Source organism: Condylostylus longicornis, unplaced genomic scaffold (genome assembly GCF_029603195.1).
Source record: "Condylostylus longicornis isolate FDR11 unplaced genomic scaffold, ASM2960319v2 ptg000089l, whole genome shotgun sequence".
Taxonomy (NCBI): domain Eukaryota; kingdom Metazoa; phylum Arthropoda; class Insecta; order Diptera; family Dolichopodidae; genus Condylostylus; species Condylostylus longicornis.
In genome coordinates, this window is record NW_026578057.1 from 249643 (window position 1) to 274855 (window position 25213).

Below are 25213 nucleotides of genomic sequence, written 5' to 3' on the forward strand. Positions count from 1 at the left end.
GCAAATAAGACCTGAACAAATTCAATTGAACCTTGCTAAATTGTAATTAAGACAACTTAAAAAGAAGCACATCATGATCAACGCAATCAAATAACTTTTGCAAGTCAATGGATAGACAAGTAGTATATTTTTTACTATCCATGCTTTTTGTAACGAAGTCAATCAAAGACAATCATGCGGCCATTGTGTTTGAGTTTTCTTGAATATTATTTGAGTTCAAGAAGAAAGTGAGCCTTTGTTCAATAATTTTTTCAAATATTTTTTAGATAGAATTTAAAACTGAGATTGGGCGATAGTTAGATGGATTTGTTTTATCACCGGTTTTATGTATTGGAGTAACAATAGCATATTTGAGTGAATCGAGAAAACACCAGATTCGAAGGTCAGATTAATGAACTTAACTAATACTGGACCCAACTGATCCGAAAATCTTTTCATTACTTTTGATGAAATGTTATCATGCCCAGCTGTAGATCCAGATCTTATTGATGCGATCGTCTTTTCTACTTCCTCAAAATTTGTAGGTGATAAAGAAAATTTACTTAAAATCATTTATTTAAAATAAATAAAATGATGCCAAATAATTTTTATCCATAGGATCCGTCGATATTTCCAAAGTATTAGTAACATCTATAAAATATGAATTCATCGTATCTGCAATTTCCTGCGAATCAACTATAATGGCGCCATTTTACTTAATTTAATTTAATTCATTATTATTCGAACCATGATTATTGTACATAATTCTCCTATAGAGGTTCCACAACTTCCTACCATTATTAGGATCGCCAGAAATTACAGTACCACAGAAATTTTGCTTAGCCGGTCTAATTCTAATTTTAACTTAATAATTTTAATTTAAATATTCCTGTATTTTTTATAAAGTTCATTAACTTTCATGCCATAAGGATATTTTCTTTATATTTGTTGAAGGAATCGCGAATTCTCATACTATTAATGATTTCACTACTCATCCATTGATGTTTTCTTTTTAAATTTTTTTAGGGCAAAACCTCAGTACAATTTCGTATTCTTTCAGAAAATACCCGACTGAACTCATCAAAAGTATCAAAACCATCACAACTTTGCCAAAAACTACCAGCCGAAAATTTGTCATAATTTAAAACAGTTTTCGTGAATTTACATTCCTCCTTAATAATACTGAAATCAATACTTACAAAAAGCATTTGATGGTCCGACATGAATGTACCTACAACATGTAAACCATAATTATATCCAATCGAATCTGTACAAAAATGATCGATTATTGTTCTAGAAGTTGTACCTTATTCTATTATAAACCACAAAATCATTTCACAATAATGTATTCAAATAGTTTTTTACGTCCTGTCTAATAAATTAATATTGAAATCCCCTAAGATTAACGAATTTCTAAATTTATCCGTTACGTCCATTAAAATTATATTCCATAAATTACGTCCATTAGTAGTCCATATTCTTTACGTCCATAAATTTATCCATTTCGTCCAAATTTGTCTGATGTGCCCTATAAAAACACATCACATGAATTTTTGGCTTGGCAACCTCATTACAAGGATATTTGAGTTGCAAAAAATTTCCTGAAACACCAAATTACTACCTACTCGTATATCATTAGATACATATATATCAGCGCCACCGTATGATTTTCGCGATTGGAAAAATATTCAGTATATCCAGAAAGATTATAAAATTGGTTTTCATGCTAATGTCTTTACATCTAACAAGTCCTAATGCTCAGAGAGAAACTTGAAAGCACGATCTTATTTTAAATGGGTTTTTTTAAATCGAAGTGGCTATTTTTTGAGAAGAAATATTAAAATAAATTCACACCATAGAGAAATAAGTAATCTATTTTAATCAATTACTTATTTTTCTATGTTCACACTTATTATAAAGCAGGTATAATTCTGAGAATATATTTGAAAAATCAAGAAAATATATTAATATTTTCATTCAGAATTATTTTAAAATTCTTTTTTTTCTCATAGGGTAAGTTAACTCAAGATATGAGAAGTAACTGTGGTGTCAAGTTGAAAATATAATTAATGAAAGATAATTATTAAATATTGATATGAATACATAGTAAAGAAAAAATTTTAAGAGAGAATTAGAAAATAATATCTAAAATACAATCAAATATTATTTTTTAAATACAAATTTTATATACACTTCTAAATTTTACCTCTATTTGTGAGAAAAATTTTTAAAACTTATATATTACCTAAGTAAAAAAATATTTAAAAGGTTTTGGAAAAGACAATAATATATTTTTATGACCGGATTCGAATATCTTTTTTATTTTTGAAATAAATAGTATCTTAGCAAATGACTCAAAAACTCCGATTGTAAAATGACAGATAGTAGGTACTAATGTAAATTTTTGTCCGTTTGCGTTTACTATTAAGATTCATACACTATGTGGCTAATAAAATATGAAAGAAGAGCACAACAAAATTTTTGAAGCACTCAAAATAACATGTTTGAAATAGTTTTAAAATAATTATTTAAAAAAAAAATCGATTGGAAGTAGGTACATACATAATTTTTAATAACTTAAAAGCTAACTGAAATTATTTGAAACAATTTTATAAGTAACGTATAAATAACCGAAATGAGATATTTCATGTTAATTGTTGAAATGTGTCAACCTATATTACTTTTACTAACATTTCTGTTAGCCGAAACTACTCAACTAACCTTATTGGGAAATACAAAATGTGCATGAAAAATCATACATCCTTCCTCATTAACATTTGAAACCATACTGAAATATGAATTTGAAATTTTTTATCATTTTTTATTTCCTCCTACCTTTCTTTCTTTTTCGTGCAATAGAATTTAAATGGGAAGCTTTTTAAAAAATGTGTATAATATCCTGAGATTTTTAAAAATATTAAACTCTTTCTTACGTAAAAAAAAAAAGAAAAAAATAATAAAAAATATGACACGATCAGTGGCTTTTAAAGAAAAAACCAGCAACGAAGGCAAAAATTCGTAATATTTCGTAAAAAAAATTTAGTATTGGGACTTGTTAGATATAAAGACATTATTCATGCTTTAAGAGCCAAATTTCAGTTAAGATAACCACATGAATGTCAGAATGAGAAGAATTATTCAACACTTCAACATCACTTAATTTATTTCGAATGCTTTGAATATTCAAATAAATTATATTGAAACCATTTCGATTATTAATTATTGCATTTGCACTTAATCCCGTAAAATAATTAACGTCGATATTCTCTTGGATATCAAGCAACATTTTTGTGACCGGCAACAATAATGGTGCTGCAGTATAACAACATTAGGCAAAAGAGAGTATTTGTCATATTGATAAGATTAGTAACTAAGAAAGCGTGCTTTAAGACAAGCAAAACAAATAATGTAAAGTGCAAAGTGTGAAGTGTAGTTTTATGTAGTGTAATATTAAATTTAAATAAAATATTTAATAGTGTGATAATAAATAAATTGATTAACTATATGCAAATTTTTAAGAAATGATTTAGCAAATAAATTCCAATATTTTAAAGTTAGTCTAAAGTTATTTAAAACGAGAAAAAAAATAGATGTGTGATACCCGTACGAATTTGTTATCCTATGTGCGAATAACTAATGTGCCATAACTAACTATGGGGCAGACTATGACTTTAAGTTGCCGTATTACCATATTAATTGAAAATACTGGTTGTGCCAAACTACTATTGAAGTTGTATGGTAGCTACCAAAAAGAGCCAAGAAATTTTAGCGAATTTTATCAAGCACATCGGCCCTACTAATATACTCACTTGTGTGAAATCTCAATATCACAGCTTTTATAGTTTCTGAGATATAGCCAAATAACTTTTGAAGTTGTATGGCAGGTACCACAAGGAGCCAAGTAATTTCAACGACTTTTATGAGACACATTGGCCCTACTAATATATTCGTTTGTGTGAAATCTCAATATCACAGCTTTTATAGTTTCTGAGATATAGCCAAATAACTTTTGAAGTTGTATGGCAGGTACCAGAAAGAGCCAAGTAATTTCAACGACTTTTATGAGACACATTGGCCCTACTAATATATTCGTTTGTGTGAAATTTCAATACCACAACTTTTATAGTTTCTGAGATATAGCCAAATAAATTTTGAAATTGTATGGCAGCTACCCGAACCGGTACCCCGATCATGTCCAATTTAAATAGGGTTCTGCCACTTACTACAATAAATCATTTGTGAAAATTTGGTGAACTTAGCTCAATTAGTTTTTGAGTTATCGTTGGGACGGACGGACAGACAAAGCTAAATCAACTCAGAATTTGACGCTGATCAAAAACATACACTTGAGTCTATATCTAACGCCGTTATTTCTTAACGTTACAAACGGTAAGGCAAATTTAGTATACCCTTCGAACATACGTTCGTACGGGTATAATAAAATAATGCTTTTGAGTGAAATGCATGATGAATATAAAAAAAGTAAATATGTGTATATCATGAGTAAATATGTTTTCAAAAATATTTAAAAATGGTAGAATGCCTAAGATTTCATAAAATAAAAAAAATAATACTTTATCAAGAAAAATTAAAATTAAGATTAAAAGTTTAAAAATTAAAAAAGTTGTTATAAAAAACATTAAATAATTGTAGTTATAAAGTACTTTAAGTGTCTTGTTCTGAATTCCTCGTAATTCCTTAATTATTTGTGCTGTACATGTACCCCATAAATTTATTGCATAACTCAGGTGGCGGTGAAATAGCGCAAAGTAAAGAGATTTCTTGATACTAAGAGGTATTAAAGATGAAATTTTATTAAAAACACCAACAATAGCAGAAAGTTTTTTGCATAGAAAATATGTATGCACATTCCACTTTAATTTCTCGTCAATCCAAATTCCAAGATATTTAAATTCGTGAACTTGTTCCAATGATTCATTTGAAATTTCAACATTAAGGAGGTGTGGTGAGGAGCTTATGATCATATATTTAGTTTTTTTAACGTTAATCGTTAACTTGTGATATTCCATCCGTAATCTAATTTTATCAATTTCATCATTCATTTTTATTTGTAACAAATTGAAATTTTCTGCTTTTGCACACAAGTAACCATATCGATTACCGCCGATTCCGTATTTGATTTTTTTCTAAATCCGTATTACTGTTCGGAGAGCAAATTATTTTTTTCTAAAAAATTGCATAGTTGATCGTTTACAACTTTTTCTAAAATTTTGGACATTACAGGTGTAATACATATTGGTCTATAATTTTTTATTTCGCTTTTACTACCATTTTTGTGAATAGGTACTATCCTACCAATTTTGAAATTTTTTGGGACTGTACATTCTTTTAACGACTTATTGACTATAATCGAAATTGGACCACTTAGAGTTGTAATACAATCCTTAAGCATATTCGAGGACATATCAAGACCATCAAGCGAATTAGATTTCTATAAGTTTTTTATAACAATAGCTATTTGATTTTTATCAGTATATTGAAATGCAAAAGATTGAAGAGTCTTAAAACTTTCGAAGTATATTTTGAAAGTCCGTCCAACAAAACATTTTTGTTACTTTTATTTGTACCATTATATATTATTTGATTAATACACTCCCATGTTTTTGATGAACTTCCTACATAATATTTTTTTTTCTTATTTCTACGCATAATAGTAACTCTGTTGCGGTAATATTTATATTGACGTTCTATGTCTATATTTGTTCTGTCTCTTACCAATTTGGAATACCAAAACTGTTTGGAACGAACAGCAAATAAAAGATCATTATCTAACCATGATTTGTTTTCTTTATTATTAAAAATACGACCTTTTCCTTTATATTTTGCAACTTTATTTAATTTAGTATGCAATTGTGAAACAAAATCCGACAAAACTTCTTTACAACTACTATTTCTATTTAGAATAATTGACTCATCACTCAATAAATCATTTAAAGTCTTGTAATTAATGTGTCGATATTTTTTGCCATCCCTGTTTATCTGCATTTCTTTTTGTTTGTTTTGACTTTTAGCTATTTCAATTACCATCACATTATGATCCAATAAATCAATTTCAGTATGATTTACCTCATAAATTAAATTGTTCGTAAACAAATGATCAATACAAGTTTTTGTTGAGTTTCTTGACATAAAATTATTATTACAATTATAAAAAGATTGCATTGCCATAAAGTTTATATATTCATCAATTTTTCTAGTTCAGTGTAAAAATTATTAATATTTGCATTTATTTCATTTGGTGCTCTATACACATTAAAAATTTCATTGTTAATATTAATATTTACATTTAGAAAACTATCATTCATACAGCAGTAACTGCTGTATGAATGAAGTAAATTATAAGTATGCCTCTTGCTTACAAATAGGCCACAACCACCTCCATTTTTTTTCGGACGACATGAATAAATTGAATTATAGTTTAAAAAGTTAAAAAATTTTGCTTTTTCATCCCTTAACCATGTTTTTGTAATAAAAATAACATCAACCGAATCATTTAAAACTGTAAGCATAATCTCAATATCATCTATTTTATTTTTTAAGCTGCGTGAATTTAGATATAATATTTTTATTGTATGTTTATTTAGATTAGAATTAATGTCTTGCAAAGTGCTATAATTTTTATTGACTGGGTAAGAAATAAAATGGCAGATATTATTGTTGTTTTGCAAAAACATCTAGTGATTCTAAGGTTTGAATATCTCTCTGGCGAGGACGGGCAGGGCTCCGTTCAGTTCAGGTTAGATCCAAGCTGGTCTGGAGCTGCCTTGCTGCACTTATGGAATTGGCATCGGAAAACAGAGTGATGCTCATTTGGGTGCCGGGCCATAGTGGCCATGCGGCAACGAAGTTGCCGATGAGTTGGCGCGGAGGGGATCCCTTAGGGATATCTCCGGTTTTGTGATTGGGACGGGGATATTATAGACGGGAGAGTGGGGTGGCTACAATAAGTCAAAAATGGCTGCGGTGGCTTGGGGGGATGCTCCTGTTCCACTCGGTTCCCTTAGAATCTACAATCTACAAAGGTTTGAATATAGATAATTTTACTTTTAGAATCTCTTCTAGCAAATACTCTGCCATCCTTAACCCAAACAAAATTTGTTTTTTTTTTTCCTTTCTCAAATCTCTAGCTCTTTTAAATATGTAGTTATAGTAATTGGTTAAACATTCATTTATGAACACCGGCTGATTAGAATTGTCATTTAAAATCATACCAGAGTGCATAAGTTTTTGTTTTTTTATGTTCCTTATATTTTGACAAAAACTTCAGCTTAGAATTATTTTACATAAATTCTATTATAATTGATTTTAGTGCCGATGAGTCATTTTTTATTTCATATTTTTTTCTGTACATTTCTTTAATTAAAAACACATGGGGGTCCAAATCTAATTTTTATAGGATATTTGAACTAATTTGTGATAGTCGTCGGTAGGTAGGATTCTATTACATTGAATTATTTTGGTTTGATTAAGACGTCCCGGTGAACAATTTGAGGAGTTTCGATAAAATTTAGGTCTTATCCATGTATTGTGTTCAATAATTTCAGATTAAAAAATTGTTGAAATAGGGCACTTGCGATTCTCTATCCAACTTTTCAGTACTTTTTCCTAGATTTATTAAAAATTTCTAAATTTTTTACTTTTAGAGGTCCTGAATTGAGTTCTTTTATGATTATTCGTTTCATGAATACATTTAATGTAGATTTACTTGTATGGAAATTGGTCTCGCTAATGTCTTCGGCTAAATTTACTTCTATCCGTAATAGTGCGTTAGCGCTTCTGTCCTGTACATCTTTTTAGCACTTTTCCGTGGACATATTTACAAAACTTCTACACCCTTAAAGATAGAAGGCTGATAGATTTTCAAATTTCTATAAACGTAAAGAGCTAACGGTAAATTCCGCGACATTAAAAAATATAATTATTTTTCTTAATTCACATCACTAACCCTAAGAATCGAGCATTATGTTAACCCCTCTTAAAATTAATTTTTGCTTTATTTTAAAGACTGCATAAATCGTTCATCCTAAATATATGCAATCCTGGAAAAAGTTTCGTATATGTTTAATAAGAAAATTATTTGTTATATAAGAAAATAATTTTATCAAAGTGGTAGGTATATATAGACTGTATTTAAAAGCAGTATTTTCCTTTATTGAAGGGAAAAGTGCTACAATACAAACTATTGGTGTGACCCAACTTTATTTATACTTAATCTCAAAGTCGAATTCCGACAGCTTTAAACGCCACCTTACGAGTTTAGAAATTCGCCTCTCTTATCGAAAAAAGCCAATGTAATGGCTTGTGCCCTGTTTGTATAATGAATTTACAACTGAATATATATGGGCGAAAATCTTTGGTGTCCCGCAACACACTCAAAAGTTCTTTTTTGATCATGCTACAATTCTGTTCATGCTGAATGAGAATATACGGCTTGCGTAACATATCGGAGCCCCTTTTGAGAAAGTACGGCGGCGAAAGCGCACTGCCTCGGCCCCGTAGTTACAGTAAATTTTTTTCCAATATTTGGATATGGCAAAATCAATTAATGAGTTAATGATTTCTTTAACAATTCAAAACTAGACTTATATTCCGGGTCATTAACATTAATTTTACAATTTCTTTTAAGACATTTTGTAATGGGCTTGGCTACTTTGGAATAATCCTTGGTAAATTTTCTATAAAAGTCCGTCAATCCAACGTTTCGGAGTCCTTGAAATTGGAAACTTCCTAACGTACTGTATTTTTTTTTGGGTTCGGTTTTATCCCTTGCAGTAACAATATGTCTTCAGAACTGTACTTCTTTTTTAAAGAATTCATACTTCTCCAGCTGTACCATTAAATTTACTTTTTCCAGTGTTTTGAAAATTTTAGTTAAAGAATCAATATGTTCTTTAAGAGAAGAAGAAAAAACTATAATGTCGTTCAAATATAGCAGATTTTGTGAATTTAATCCTTCAAATTATAATTTATCAATCTTTGTAAAGCTGCCGGGGCTGTTGGCATATTTACAAACTCATAGTGCACGTCTTCGACATTAAAACTCTTTTGTAAATATCATTTTCATCAATTTCTATTTGATGAAACCCCCTAGTCGTGAAATACTGGCATCACAACGAGTCATAGTGCCATATAAGAACTTCCTCTCTTTCAAATAAGCTAACCCTCCATTTTGCTGTACCGGAATTAATAATTTGTGATTCTCTTTTGTTTTTAAGTTATAACTACAGTTCTTCCTTTCGTGAAAAAAATATAATTTTATGCTTCTATGTTTTATAATTAAAGTTTTTTTTTTTCATAATCATATTCGCTTGTAGTGGTAATAAAATTTTGTTTCCTATTATTCCGTTGTAAGTTTAATGGAACGGAAATACATCCTAACAAGACCAGTGTTCCAACTCGGTAAAAAAAAATGTATCCAATTTCGAGAAAAAAATGTATCCAAAATGTATCCAACCTCTTAAAATAGCATTATTATAATAAGTTATAACAATATGAGTTTTGTTATTTATAGTAAATTCTTTAAGAAGTCACATGCACGTTCCATTACATTTTAAATAAAGTCAGAAAATACATATGTATATGTTCTGTACTTGTTAAACTATGCGGTAAAGACGATTAACCTTGAAAACGGACAAATTTTAAAAAACATGTACACCCAATGCATTTTCTATTACACCAAGATAACACTAAAATATTTCTGGTACGTTCTTGTATAATACAAGAAGAGGCAGTTAATAAAGTATCTTTTTTACTTTCTTCTAAAAAATTCGGAAACCTGCTTAAAAAAGCCAGCAAATAACATTTATTGAAAAATGTATCCATATTTCACCAAAATTTTAAAATGTAGCCAATTTCGGCATTTTAGCGGATTTGAGTATCTTTGTATCCAAGCTCAAATTTAAAGCAAAAATGTATCCAAATGAATACAAGTGTATCCAAATGGGAACGCTGAACAAGGCGTTACTGTCCTGTAAATATTATGGTTGGCAGATATTTGGATTTAGAGATAAGCGCAAAAACTGGTTCTAAAAGGACTTTGAGATAGATTTGACGATTGCTTTCCGGAAGCACCGTGAGTTATTGCAAATACTATGATCGATATTTCTTTCACCATAACCATAACTGTTTGCCTATTTCTGTTATAACTCTAATAATTATCCTGTCTGCTTTCATTATGATTGTAGTTATTGTTTTTTTTTTGGTTTTGTTGAAAGTTATTTGGGTAAGTTGTGTAAGTCTTTTGATTAAATTGTTAGCTATTCCTATTATTATTAGTATTTCAACTCTTATTCCTAGGGTTTAGGTTATAGTTATTTCTAGAAATATATTTGTTCTTATAAGTTCCACTACCATTGTCATAATTTCTGTATGCACACCCAACTTCATGAAACATATCCATTGCCTCTTCTAAAGCTTTAGCATTCCTACAGTAGAGAATAGATCTCATGGATTCCGGAATTTTATTCTTAAAGATGCCCAGCGCTGAGTATTTGTTATTGTTGAGTTTGTATTGAGATATTGGCATCTTCCACTGCGTTGACTTGGTTTGAAATCGAAAACCTTATCTTTAACTTGGGCCTCCCTAAGGCTCTCTTTATGTCGTTAAATTCTACCCAACTTGTTCTAAAGTTTGTGCCACGTAATGCGTCGAAGAGTTCCTCTAAGATACTTCGATCCCCAAAGAGTATTAATTAATATTTGTTTAATCTCTAGCCAACTCGTAACGTGGTTATTATTACCACTACTTCCCTATCAGAAAAAATACTCTGACTCAAGTAGTCAATTTTTAATAGGGTGTATTTTGTCTAAAAGATTCATAAAGTTTTGTAAGTCTCTAAACTATCCCCTGAAATCAGGTAATTTTCATATATATTTTATTGGATCAATGGTGAGTGTTTTATAAGCCCATCTTTGAGGTTTGTTCGTTAGAAGTAATAAGTTAGTGTTAAGTTTATATTGAGATATTGTCCAATAGTATAGTTGATTCGTCTAAAGTTATTTTTGGAGATAAAAATCACAAGATTGGAAACTTCATTTATTTTAATAAACTCAAGAAAAATTTGAGATATTCAAAACAAGAAACACTTATTAATAAATTTTCAAAAATTAAATTTGGAAGAGAACACCAAATATTTTAATTTATACAAAAAAAATTGGATGTAATAAAAAAAAACAATTTTTTTATATATAATAACTGTATACGTTTTTATTGTGTATATGAATCTGTACTAATTTATAACTATAATTTAACTATTTTTATAAAACGGTGGAGAAAAAGAGACTGAAAATTTTATTCAAGGTTTTAAATTTTATTTATTATTTTGTACGACTGAAACCAAAAAAAATTTCATTGTTAAAGTATTTCACTATTTATCACAATTATGTGATATTTTTTTTTTTCAAAATTTTTGTAATTATTTTTTTTGAAAATTTTTGTAAAATTTTCTAATTTTTTTAGTTTTTTAAATTTCAAAATATTATTATGTTTATGTCAATTCTGTATATACAATAAAGTTTAATTTATTTGAACTCTCTTACTTCTTAGCACTTTTCCAAAAAGTTTTTGAAAGAAGTGCTTATTAGTTTCACTCTGTCCGTCCGCGGACATGTTTACAAAAATTCTACACCCCTGAAAATAGAAGGCTGAAATTTTATATGTACATAGATCTTTATCAAAAACATATTTCCGTTGAACAAAATTACCTATCTCCCCCCCTCTAGAAGTTATACCTCCTCAAAACCCTAAAAGTGCCATTTTTTAACTAATTATTCCAGTGAACCCATAAACATTTTTCAAATTTTGCAAACGCAGAAAGGCAAGGTCGTTCTTCTCCTATCGCGGCATACTATAGCTAAGCTTTAAAAAACAAAATGGCCGTTCAAATTTACCGTTATCTAAAATCTGTTTTTTTTTTTTTTAATTTTTGATGTCGTTTTTCTTCTGGACCCAAAGCTTTAGGACCCTGAAATTTTAGCAGCTTTTAGAAACAAATAATTGGTTCTTTTCGTTAAAAGAAAATTTTTTCCATCTCCACTTCCTCTACAGTTATTGCCTCGTGAAATTTGTAAAATTTGAATTTTGGACGCCTTATATTTCGGAAACCGTAAGCTTTTTCAAATTTTTTTTTTAACGCAAAAAGCTAACGGTAAATTCCATGACATTAAAAAATATAATTATTTTTCTTAACTCACACAATTAACCCTTAAAATCGAGCATTATTTTAACCCCTCTTTATATTAATTTTGCTTTATTTCGAGGACTGAATAAATCGTTCTTCCTAAATATATGTAATTGTAGAAATAGTTTCGCTTATGAATGAAAATAATTTTAATAGTGTGGTAGCTATACATAGACTCTATTTAAAAGCAGTATTTTCACTTGTTGAAGGGGAAGGTGCTACAATACAAAACATTGGTTTGACTCAACTTTATTTTGTTGTTATTATTATTTCGTGTAATTCAAAACTAATTTTGTTTAAAATTTTTTTAATTACGAGGGCTGTCCGAATTAAGTAGGTCTAACCAAGAAAACACAAAAATTTTGAAAAAAAAAACTAGGCTACTTAATTCTGGGACAGCCCTCGTAAAAATGTTTCCATAAAAATCACAGACGCATCAGCGATTTTTGTTAAAGAAACGAGAAACAAAAGCTTATTATATTATGCTTCGGTTTTCATTCATAACAGTTAGACTGGTTAACTGAAAATTTTTTTTTCTTTATTTGAAATATTGCATAAGTTGTTCATCCTAAATGTGTGCAATGTTGGAAATTGTTTCGTATGTGAATGAAAGTAATTTTAATATGTAGTAGGATATGTGGTATTTAAGTGTCGTAGGTATATAGATTGTTTTTAAAAACAATATTTTCAAGCCATTGGTTTGATCCAACTTTATTCCTTTATACATTTATTTATAAGACAAATATTTTTAAGAATTGTTGAAGTTTTGTTTCATTTAATATAAATGAAAATAAAGTACTAGCGTACCGGATACAATAAATTATTAAATTAAACAAGTACCGGACAATCTTAAGCGGTATTTCTTATAAAACAGAATTATAAAAATTTGAGCATCGATACAATATAAATTAAATACCCCTCTTTTATAATTGGATTCTAAAATTTATTAAATGTTAAATAAAAGCATTAAAAATAAAATTTGTTTGCGTGAATACCAAAAAAAAATAATTGACACCCTGGTACAACTATTGACATGGTTTAATTATTGACACCCAAATATAGCTATTGACATATATTTATGAAAAAGTAATAGAAAAATCAATTTAAATAAAAATAATAGTAGCCATTGGCAAAAATAATCATATCTGAAAGATTATTTTAAAATATATAAAAACGTAAATTTTGCCAACGAAAAAAATTCGTACATTTTAAACTGTTTAATACAACTGTTAGAAGTAGATAGAAGAAGGTGTGCAGTATTAGTTTTATTTAGCATTATCCTTTTACCTACACTACATCAACAAATTGTACATACTGCAAAATATTTTTAGAAAAATTGATTTTTTTTTAACAAAAAAAAAAGAATTTTTTTAACTTCAATTTCAGAAAATAAATAAATAAACTTAATAATAATTTAGAAGTAAATTTGAAAAAATTATATACTTTTTCATTTTGTTGAAACTTAATAAAAACATAGTCAAAAAATTGTACATACATCAAAAAAATTACAGATGCATTGCAAATATTATGAAAATAAAATAAAATTAATAAAAAGTATGGTTTCCTTTATTTATGATTATTTGCCGTAATCGTTTATCCAACATATCCCGAATATGCTCAATTGGATTGCGGTCGGGGGATTGCGGAGGATGTGGCAAAACCTGTTTCACGTTATAAAGAAGCCAGTTTCTATAAACAATATATGACGAATGCTTTGGATCATTATCATGAACAAGGATGAAATCACCATCAATTCCGATTTTCTTAGCGCTTTTGACCAATTTTTTTTTCAAAATATTCAAAAATCCCATCTTGTCCATAGTTGACTCTACGAATACTAGCTCTCCCACACCATTTGCTCCAAACGTCCCCCAAACCATAACGATTCCGCGTCCATGTTTGATGATGGGAGTTAAATTTTGTTTTCTAAACGGATATTGACTTTACACCAAACGAATCGACGGCCATCAGACCCGAAAATGTTAAATTTGGACTTGCCAACAAATATTACTGACTCCCAAAAAGAATCAGGCTGTGAAACAAATTGTTTGGCATACTCTAAACGTTTTTCAACATTTGTTTTAGATAATAAAGGTTTTTTGAGTGAAACACAGCCTTTAAAACCACTATCGTGAAGGAAATTACGTACAGCTTGAGGATTTACAGACATGCTTAGGTGACTTAGGAGCAATAGCTTTTGGATCATCTTTCAAAATTCTTTCAGTTTTTCGCTTTGCATACTGGGAAAGTATAGCTTTGCGACCTCTCAAAAACTATAAGACAAAAATTTTAAAAGAAATGTTTGTCTTATAGTTTTTTATAACGCTTTGCACGGTAGCTCTTGGTCTTTTGACGATTTCTTCAATTTCAGCATAACTTTCACTTTACTCTTTCAATTAGTTTTTGTACATTTATAGGAATTTTGCATCAGTTACTATTCATTTTAAAGCAAATTATTTTAATATTTTAATATGATGTGTTGTCTTGTCATATACTATACCGTGCCGCGGTTCAAAATTTATAAAAAAATTCAGTGCATTTTTGAATCTTAGAAGACATAAATTATTTAGAGGCTCATTTGGCTCTTGAAACTGACGGTTCTACAATTTTGGATTTTGTTTTTTATCTGTATGTGCAATTTTTTGGTGTATGTACAATTTTTTGACTATGTCTCTATTAAATTTTAAAAAATTTAAAAATGTTAAAATTTTTTCAAATTTACTGTTAAATAATTATTAAGTTTTCTTATTTATTTTGTGAAATTGAAGTTAAAAAAATTCTTTTTTTATGCTAAAAAAATATCAATTTTTCTAAAAAAATTTTGCTGTATGTACAATTTTTTGTTGTAGTGTATATATAATATTTAAACCCAAATCTCAAAAATCTCAATCTCAAATCTCAAATCTCAATCCAGAAAGAGAAAGTGCATTTTCAATAAACTGACTTAACAGCTGATATGTTATAACCGATATTGAATGTGACACCCTCTAGCAGGTTTACATGTATAAAAACTAATTCTTGCATAAATTCTTGCAAAACTTTATTACGTTATAGAAAAATGTTGCAGAAGCTTAAAAAAAACGAATTTGTATGCATGTACTCATATGAAGACACGCATATGTATGTTCTCAAATATCGGGTGGTTTAACAAGTACTATAAATATTTTGTCTTTCTAAAAGGTCTTTTCTTTGCCGACATACTTCTTGAAAAATTTGCAAAATTTGAAATTTTTAGCTTGTGTCAGTAATTATAGCTTTATAGTATATAGCTATTGATACCCCATGTCAATTGGCACTCCTATTTTATAACCGTTAAAAAATATTTTTGTAAATTTTTATTATAGAGACATAAAACTAAACATGCATTTCACAATTTTTTTGCTTAAAATAAATTCTGTAAGATTTTTTTTTTAAAATTGGAAACCTACCAATTAATTTAACTTTATTTCAATCGAAAATGTCAAATAATTAGAATATATAATTAATTTTTTGAGATTAATAATTATTACAAAAAATTACATTTATTTATAAACGTAATTTATGTTATTAATTCTTTAATTTATCTTCGAATATGATTTGTTATTAGAAACTCAGCAAAATGTTTTAAGCGCGTAAATAGAAAAAAAATAAATATTTTTGCTTAAACGTGTTAATATACAGGGTGACTAAGTAAAAAGTACAATATTATACATCATTGTTTAGGACACCAAAAATGGGTAAAATGTTTGTCTGAAGCTAGTTGTCAAAACTCATCTGTTTGTAAGCTACAGGGATTTTATTGATTTTTTGCGAAATTTCTACTTGCCCAAGCGTAACTACAAAAATTTATTATACAAGTTAAAACTATAAAAATTATTAAACTATTACTATAAAAAACCATTACTATAAAAATTAGTAAATAGTGTATTAGTAATAAATATTGTACTCTTTACTGAATCACCCTGTATACAATTTTGCTGCGTTATCAATATTTTCCAAATTATAATTTTTTATTTGGTTGAAAATTTGCTAATAGTACAATAATAAACCAAATTTTCAAATGTGAGATCGTATCACGAACAAATTTAGATACTAAAACAGCAAAAGTCACGTCCGGGGTTTTTTGTAAGCGTATCATCAGTTTCTTAAGAAATAGTTAATTTATGACGATTGTCAAAGCTTAGGAACAACGCTTTGGTTATCCTTTAATAACCTTGCCTCCCTAATTATTAATTTGGTTGACCTAAAAAGATGATTGATTGTCAAGGTTAGCAACATAATTGCGACCAATACTTCAAGTTTTGAAGATATGGTGCAAAATTTTGACTTAACAAATAACTCTCTAAACGGTTTTGTATGCCTGAAGAAATTGTGAGCCACAATCTGCGGCAGCCTTCAGCAAAATCAAGTGAAATTCAAAGCACCGGTGAACATATTTTTTGCAACTTCAGTTCACTGTAAGCTAAAATAGATACGCTATACTTGCATGTTAATTATTCACGAAACATTCTTCTATCTGAAGTGTTGCATGAAATGTCTATAGTGATAGTGTCCTATTGGGTTTTAAAAAACATCAATAACCGTTACTCAATGAGTTCCATCGGTCTTGGCAACATACGAAGAGATACTTGCGTCAGATAAATTTTTTAGCCAAATAAGTGTAATTACATCGTCAAATATTCTAGTGAAGTGACGTTACCTGCTATAGTTAATAAATTTGCCAAGGATTGGTCTCTTTATGATTTGGTATATCGCTTGAATGGACTAAAGGAATCTAGTGAAAGGTTTTCTGATGGCAAGTCTAAACTCATTCTCAAAGTTTTCCTGAGGCCTCGTAAATGGTGTCGGAGACATAAAGGGAAATCACTGATTGAAGTGAGTGAGTTGGGCAGTACTGATATCCAAGCTATATCTAATTTGAGTTACACAAATCTTAGTTCAATAATTAACACTAGCCCTTAATAAAAAAATTAGGTCTTATACTAACCATAATATTAATAAGAGTAATACAATTAGTAACCAAAATAATGAGATTTTTTTTTATTGCTACTTGTATTGTAATTGTAATTTATTATTATTATTATTATTATTACTATTATTATTATTATTATTATCAAAATAATACCAAAAAATAATAACAAAAAAAACAATAGATTGCTTATTTTATAATAATAAGAGTAATAATAATAATAAAGAGAGTAGGAATAAGAAATATATACAAAGAATAATAAAAATAATAATAATAATAATAATAATAATAATAATAATAATAATAATAATAATAATAATAATAATAATAATAATAATACTAATAATAATAATAATAATAAAAGCAAAAATATTAATAATAATGAAAATTGTAATAATAATATATAATAATAATAATAATAATAATAATAATAATAATAACAATAATATTAACAATATTAATAAAAATATTCGTATAAGCAATAATAGCAATAATAGTAATAGTAAATAATAATAATAATAAAAATAATAATAATAATAATAATAATAATAATAATAATAATAATAATAATAATAATAATAATAATAATAATAATAATGATAGTAATTATAATAATAACAATAATAATTATAATAATAATAATATCAATAAAAATATTATTAATAGAAATAGCCATATTAGTAATCTTATATATAATACGCAAATTGCAGCCAGATTTACGATAAAAAGAAAAAACGAAGAAAAAAAGAATGACAAAGAACGAAACGAAAAAAAGTGTTTTTTAAATGCTCAATGCTCATACATTTTATGTTATGTATATCGTATTCGCAAAATCGTATCATATAAAGTGTATTCAGATTTTGCTCACAAATTGAATAAGTCTGCTACGCAGTAAAAGCCATTGCATATTATTACATATTATTGTTATTATAATAAAATTTTCTGCAAACAAAATAAATTCAACAAAGAAATATAATTCTTGAATGATTCATATACTAACATATGAAATAAAGTTATACCAAAGTATATCTATTATAAGTAGTTCGACTCTCCGTTTACATCACACTAATGCAATTACTCACCAATATTTGTATAAAAAAAATTCCCTTAGCTAAAAGAATTAAGCAGTAAACCTTGCTATTTTCATTTTTATACACATAAAAATTTTTGAGAGAGGAAAAAGTACGCAATAGATGTCTACCTGTTTTTTTATAATGTATGTTTAAAAGCGGGATTTATTTTTTTTTTTTTTTTTGTATATAAAGGAAATAAAGTTGGGTCAAACCAATGGTTTGTATTGTAGCACTTTTCCCTTCAACAAATGAAAATTTTGCTTTTAAATACAGTCTATGTAGTCTATGTACCTATCACACTATTAAAATTATTTTCATTCATATACAAAACTATTTCTAGGGTTGCATATATTTAGGATGAATGATTTATGCAGTCTTTGAAATAAAGCAAAAATTAATATAAAGTGGGGTTAACATAATGCTCGATTTTAAGGTTTAATTTTGTGAGTTAAGAAAAATAATTATATTTTTTAATTTCATGGAATTTACCGTTAACTTTTTGCGTTAATAGAAATTTGAAAAAGCTTGCGGTTTCGGAAATATAAGGTGTCAAAAATTCAAATTTTACAAATTTCAAGAGGCGATAACTTGAGAGGGGGTGGAGATGGAAAAAAATTTTCTTCTAGCGAAATGAACTATTTGATAATGTCTAAAAGCTCCTAAAATTTCAAGCTTCTACAGGCTGTAGTTTGGAAAAAAAAACGACATCAAAAATTTGCAAAAAAAGGACTTTAGATAACGGTAAATTTGAACGGCCATTTTGTTTTTCTAAAGTTCAAATATAGTATGCCGCGCTAGGGGAAGCAAGCCGCTGCTTTTCTGCGTTTGCAAAATTTCAAAAATGCTTATGGTTTCATTGCAACAAATAGTTAAAAAAGGCCATTTTTAGGGTTTTGGGGGGGTATAACTTCTAGAGGGGAGGAGATAGGTAAAAATTTTGTTCTACAGAAATAAGTTTCTAGTAAAGATCTATGTACATATAAAATTTCAGCTTTCTAATAAGCACTTTTTTTCAAAAAATTTTTGGAAAAGTGCTAAAAATATTAAGAATTTTAAAAGCGGGAGTTTTATTTCTGTAACTTATTCCAGTATAAGGTGGAGAAATGGTGTATCCATATTATAAAAGCGAAGCGATTTAAAAACAAAATTGACTATTAAAATAAAAAAAATTTTAATTTACATATATGTATATAATTTGAAAAAGACAAATATAATTAGCAAAAAACTTAAAATTTGTAATCAGTAATTGTCATTACATTTATTGTAATATAAACTATGAATTTTTTATTTTTATTTCAATTTTAAAAATTTAAAACAAATATTTCTTATGATTATTTATAATGATTTTTTACCGAATTGAACTTAACCTTTAGATAAGTGAGTTATTGCATAAATGTTTCAATGCATACGATACGTTTACTAATATTCTAAAATATTTCAACTTGCCAGATTATTTGCAACCAACAAAAAATTTTTTTCGCTTAAACATATGATAAATTAAAAAGTTATAATAATTTGAAAAACTTCTATTAATAAACACCGGCCGATTAGAATTGTTATTTAAGAATTTACCCGAATTGATGTAATTTTCATTTTTCTTATGTTCCTTATATTATTTATACACAATTACTTCAATTAGCTTGTTTTTGTTTATGTATTTTTTACGATATACTTATTATTTAATTTTGATTTCAAAATATCTATTTAATTATTTAGATTTCTATTTTCACTTATAAGATTTTCGGTTATATTTTTATAATCATTTATAGTTGTTCTTAAGCTTTTTATTTCATTTTCAAGATATTCATTTTTATTGAGTAATAGATCAAGTTTTTTATTAAGCGATTGAGAATTGTGCACTGATCTTCATTTAAGTATTTTGAATTAAAGTGTAAATAGTTCAATATAAATTGAAGGCAAAGATAATGTACTGCGACGGTGATCGCGAAATGATTTACATTTTAGAAAAAAACAATTTTTTATCTTATGTATCTTTTTTTAATTTCTAATTAACTTTTGACTGGATAGACCAGTACAAATTTTATGAAATGGTTTGTTGCGTACTATATCACCAAATAAAAAATCTTTTCCATTTAATTTACAATCTTTATTACACTTACCAGAATACTACGTTAAGTTAGTTTCCGCCATCTTGGTAAATTCGCTCATGAATTCAGGTGATAAATTACTTTTGTTTGGAGATTTCAAGCTTCCAAATATTTCTTGGATGAGAAATGCTTTTTAATATCTGATCGTATTGCAAATGATTCCAAAGCAAGTTTCATATATAGTTTAAACGTTAATGGCCTCCAGCAAATTACTAGCAAATTTACTTTTTAGAGACTGCAGCTAAAATAGAGCCTAGATTTTTACAACTGATTATTGTAATTTAATAGTTAATGATAGTATACCTTTAGTTAATGTAGATAATTACCATTCTCCAATTTATTTTTCCTACTTTTATAGTTGCAAGGGCGAAAATTTGTTGGATCCCTGTTTTAAATTTAACTTAACCACCGCGTCTTTCTAGAAGTTTTGCGTGATTAAAATAGCAGAGTTAAATAATGGCTTTCTTAAGTTATATTAGAAGATTGTTTTACCAATTAATCACTTCGTAAAGGGTCCCAGTAAGGAAACTTTTTCTTTTGATTACTTGTAAAATAAAAGTTTATAATAGTTTTTCAATAACACAGGATTACCCACTTGAGTGTATTTTTGAATTCTTATAAAACTTGCAAACATCAAATCATGTAACTATGAACTATAAACAAATGATTTAATTTGATTGTCTTCTTTTATCAATTATCACAATACAAAGAATTAATTTTTTTTCGTCATAACTTACGGTCGCACCTTAATGTATTTCGAACATTTTTTTTTGTTTTCCGTAACTTTCTAAGGCTCTTGGGATGTATATGAAAATCTACATAACATGTATAAAAATATTAAGATTGATTTTCTGTACAAAATAAAAATTTTCGTCTTCATCTTCTAATGATTTTTGAGTGTATTTGTGGACACAATATATTATACTCGCGGATCTATTATTTACATTGTGGATTTTTTACAAGTAGAACTTTATTATAATTTATGTTAAACTTTTTTTAGCATATTAAGAAAGGAGTAGAAGTAACATGCAGGTATAAATTGCATGATTTACTAACCAACATACGCAATTTTTTATTTTGAACGAAATATTATGTAAAATATACGTCCTCAGGAAACACATCTTGCCATAGGTCTCATAGGTCCATTTTTTAATTACAATTTTTAGAATCTTATCGAGACAAAATTAACAATGTCAATTTTGAATATATTATGTATGATATTTAAAAATAATAAAAATAACTTTATAGTGACCTAACCAGAGTTTTAACACGAAACTTTTAAGTTCAGGGACCAGTGTCATAATTACTGCACTATTAGTCTTGGTTTTGTCCTTGGGATATTTGAATTGTTTACAGTATGTGTGTACATTTATGTACATGTGTATTTTTTGGAAAATGTACAATCTTATACAATATATATAATACACAAATTATGGGCAGATTTTTACAATAAATAATAAAAAAAGAAGTAAGATACAAAAAAAAACAAAATAAATGTATTCTTAATTCTCAATTCTAATATTATGTATGTTATGTGCTTGTGCATATTGTATTCACATCGCAGAAAGCATTCATAATTGAATAAACCTGCTGCGCAACAGAAACAATTATATATTAGATATTAATATTATCACCATATACATATATATTATTCATAATATTGTTATAATCAAGGTATATCTATTTAAGGAGTAGTTCGACAAAAAAATCCCTAAGCTAAAAAGAGTTTAGAAGCATACCTTTTTATTTTCAATTTTATATACATCGGAGTTACTCTAGAAGGGACGAAATAGATGTCTACCTATTTTTATACCCGCACGAACGTATGTTCGAAGAGTATACTAAATTTGCCTTGCCGTTTGTAACGTTAAGTAATAATGTTCTAAGATATAGACTCAAGTATATGACTTTGAGATACAGACTCAAGTGTATTGAGTTATCCCGTCCTTCCCACGGATAACTCAATAACTAATTGAGCTAAGTTCACCAAATTTTCACAAATGATTTATTGTAGTAAGTGCCAGAACATATTTAAATTGGACATGATCGGGTTATTGGTTCGGGTAGCTGCCACACCACTTCAAAATTTATTTAGCTATATCTTGAAGCAACTATGAAAGTTGTATTAAAATTTCGTACAAGTATATACCTAGTAAGGCCAATGTGCTTGATGAGAGTTGCTGAAATTGCTTGGCTCCTTCTGGTAGCTGCCGTACAACTTCAAAAGTTATTTAGCTATATCTTAGGAACTATTAAAGCTGTGACATTAAAATTTTACACAAACGAATATTTTAGTAGGGCCAATGTTTTTTTTGTTAGTCCACGTGGACAAGTAGGTGAAACCCTTCATGGGGAATGAGATGGTTCCGCACACCTCAATACTGTCGGACTCCTATCGACAAAAACACCCACCATTCCAAGGTGGATCCAATCTGGACCCGCGTTTCGCATTACTTCAAATTGGACCGTGCTGCTCTCTTTCATGATAAAACCTATCCTCCTTTTTAATTCTCCTCTTTTTGATTTTTACGCATCCTAAATTATGCCGCTTCTATCTCGTCTGCTTAATCCTAATATTTCAGCCTCTTCTTCTTGTGTAACAACATTTTTATGTATTTCGCTATTACGACCCAATTATCCTTGCTCTCTAGCATTCGTCCCACGATGTTCTCTGGAATCATTATTCCGATGGCTGTTTCTACGCCTCGACGTTCAGTTTCTACAACGCTGTATTCGAAAAAAGTGTTGAAGACAGTATCTTACGCTCCGCCGCAGTAAATGCATTCAGAGCTCCTCAACCTTCCCATTCTGTGTAAGTATGCCCGAAAATATACATAACCCGACAAAAACTGCGTGATGTAAAAATTAACTTCGCCATGTTCATATCTCCATCGTCTGAGCTTTCGCTCAGACATCTCCTTCGTAGTTCTGCTATCTCCTCTGTCCGCCAGTACACTGGCCGTCTGTGTCCCCCCTCTTTCTTCCGGGGCATAGACTTATTACATGCAGTTGTAATTATTTTCATTGTTGCTTCTGCTACTGCTTCTGGCTGAAGTCGTCCTGTCCGTTCGGATGCTCGTGACCACACCTCGAAATTTTCTCTTTTGGAGGTAGCCATCCTGATAGTGGTCATTTTTCTTATATTCCACTTGCTGTTTCGTAGCAGAGCTCCCTGTAAATTCCGTACGGGAGCCCGTATCTCAAATGTGATATATTGGTAGTCGCTTCCTGTGTAATCCTCAATTATTGCCCAGCCCATTATATTGCCTGACAATCTCTCCGATGATAACGCAATATCTGGTATGTTCTCTGTGTATCCCGGTCGTCTAAAAGTTGTAGTGTTTCCAAATTTCTTCTAGCAGCCACCTCCAGTATTTGTCTTCCTTTTGCGTCAGTTTGCGGCATACCCCACTCAATCGCCTTGGTATTAAAATCTCCCACAATTATTTTATCCTATTCCATGTCTTTGTTCCAATTGTTCGAAATTTGTTCCATTTCGATCGATACTCCATTGCTGTTTGATTTGGTGTTAAGTAGCAGCTCATTACAACTATTCCGCCTCCAGTGATCCAGACGATACCCTCTTCGGCCCGTTGTCCAACGTTTGGTACCCTCGCAAGGTTGACTACCCAAACAGCTGTCGTTCCAATCTTGTCAGTGTACAAATTTCCGTTGTTCTTGTTTCGGTATTGCTCACTTATTATCACAACATCTATCGAATTGTATCTCTTCTTCCGTTGTTAAGCAGTCGAGATCACATATCTCCAGAGTCGTTTTTTGTCTATTTTCTCGCACATTGGCCATTTAGATATTTAGTTACGTATAGACACAATAAAAATTTTAAATTCGGCCCTAGTTCGATTTCCGAGCCCTGATCGTTCCAAAAAATTTATATGTTCATTGCTTCGTCACTATTAAATATAAATATTAAATTTCAAAGAAATCTGTTAATAATTTCTCTTTATATGTCAAAAATCTAAAATTGACCCACAAAAAGTCCAGTTAGAAGCAAGTAATCAATAAATCCGAATCAGTAAGTTGTATATCAGTAAAAAGCAATCTGATATACAACACATAAAATTTCCTGAAATATGTTCAGTCGAGCTTTAAAATTCATGCGTGCACACACAGACAGACCGGTAGACCGACAGCTTGCTAAAAAATAATTCTAATCATAATATATCAAAATATATTATAATCATAAACAACAATAAAAATAAATATGTTTCCTATGAATATACATACGCACGTATCGGTAATAAATATATTTCATAAAGTATGAATCAATATGCACAAAATATTTTTCCTTATATATTGCTTTATTTCTATATCTCCGTGCACCGAATGTTTTTATCGAATGTTTTTATCTAACTTCCATGAAGTGAAAAATAAAATATAATGGCAATTAAATTCAGTTTTATTAAAAAAAATAACAAAATTTTCACATAACTCAATTTGATTTTATTTCAGTTTACTATTTTTGATATGATATGATTCGCTTTTTTTGATTTGCTCATGAAATAATGGAAAGAATAGAGTGATTTCGTTACTTATTTCAAAACTCAAATTCATTTAAAATCATTACTAATTGAATAACTATAAATGACAAAGTCAAAGACTGACCTATTGACAAAGTTTTTATAAATAATGCACTTTCTTTTATTAACAGAAAAAATAATAAAGAAAGTAGTGAAAAACAGATATAAGTAAAAATTTAAGTTCGTTTGGTTAAAGAATTGTGTAATTAATGGTCAAAATAGAGATGACAAGGCTATTCAAATAAGTTGTATTGCGAGGGTTCTACTACTTTAATTTTAATTAACAATTTTAATTAATAAACACTATAGAGTGAGTTCCCGTACCTATAGGCAAAAATATAAGTTTTCCTTAGTTTTAAACAACTGG

The 25213-nt window shown here is 28.6% G+C and overlaps 1 protein-coding gene across 1 annotated transcript in view; it reads left to right on the forward strand.

Moving 5' to 3' along the window:
- The window catches only part of LOC129613704 (semaphorin-1A), a 270807-nt gene that overhangs the window by 190164 nt on the left and 55430 nt on the right, over positions 1–25213 (forward strand). The window lies entirely within an intron of this gene.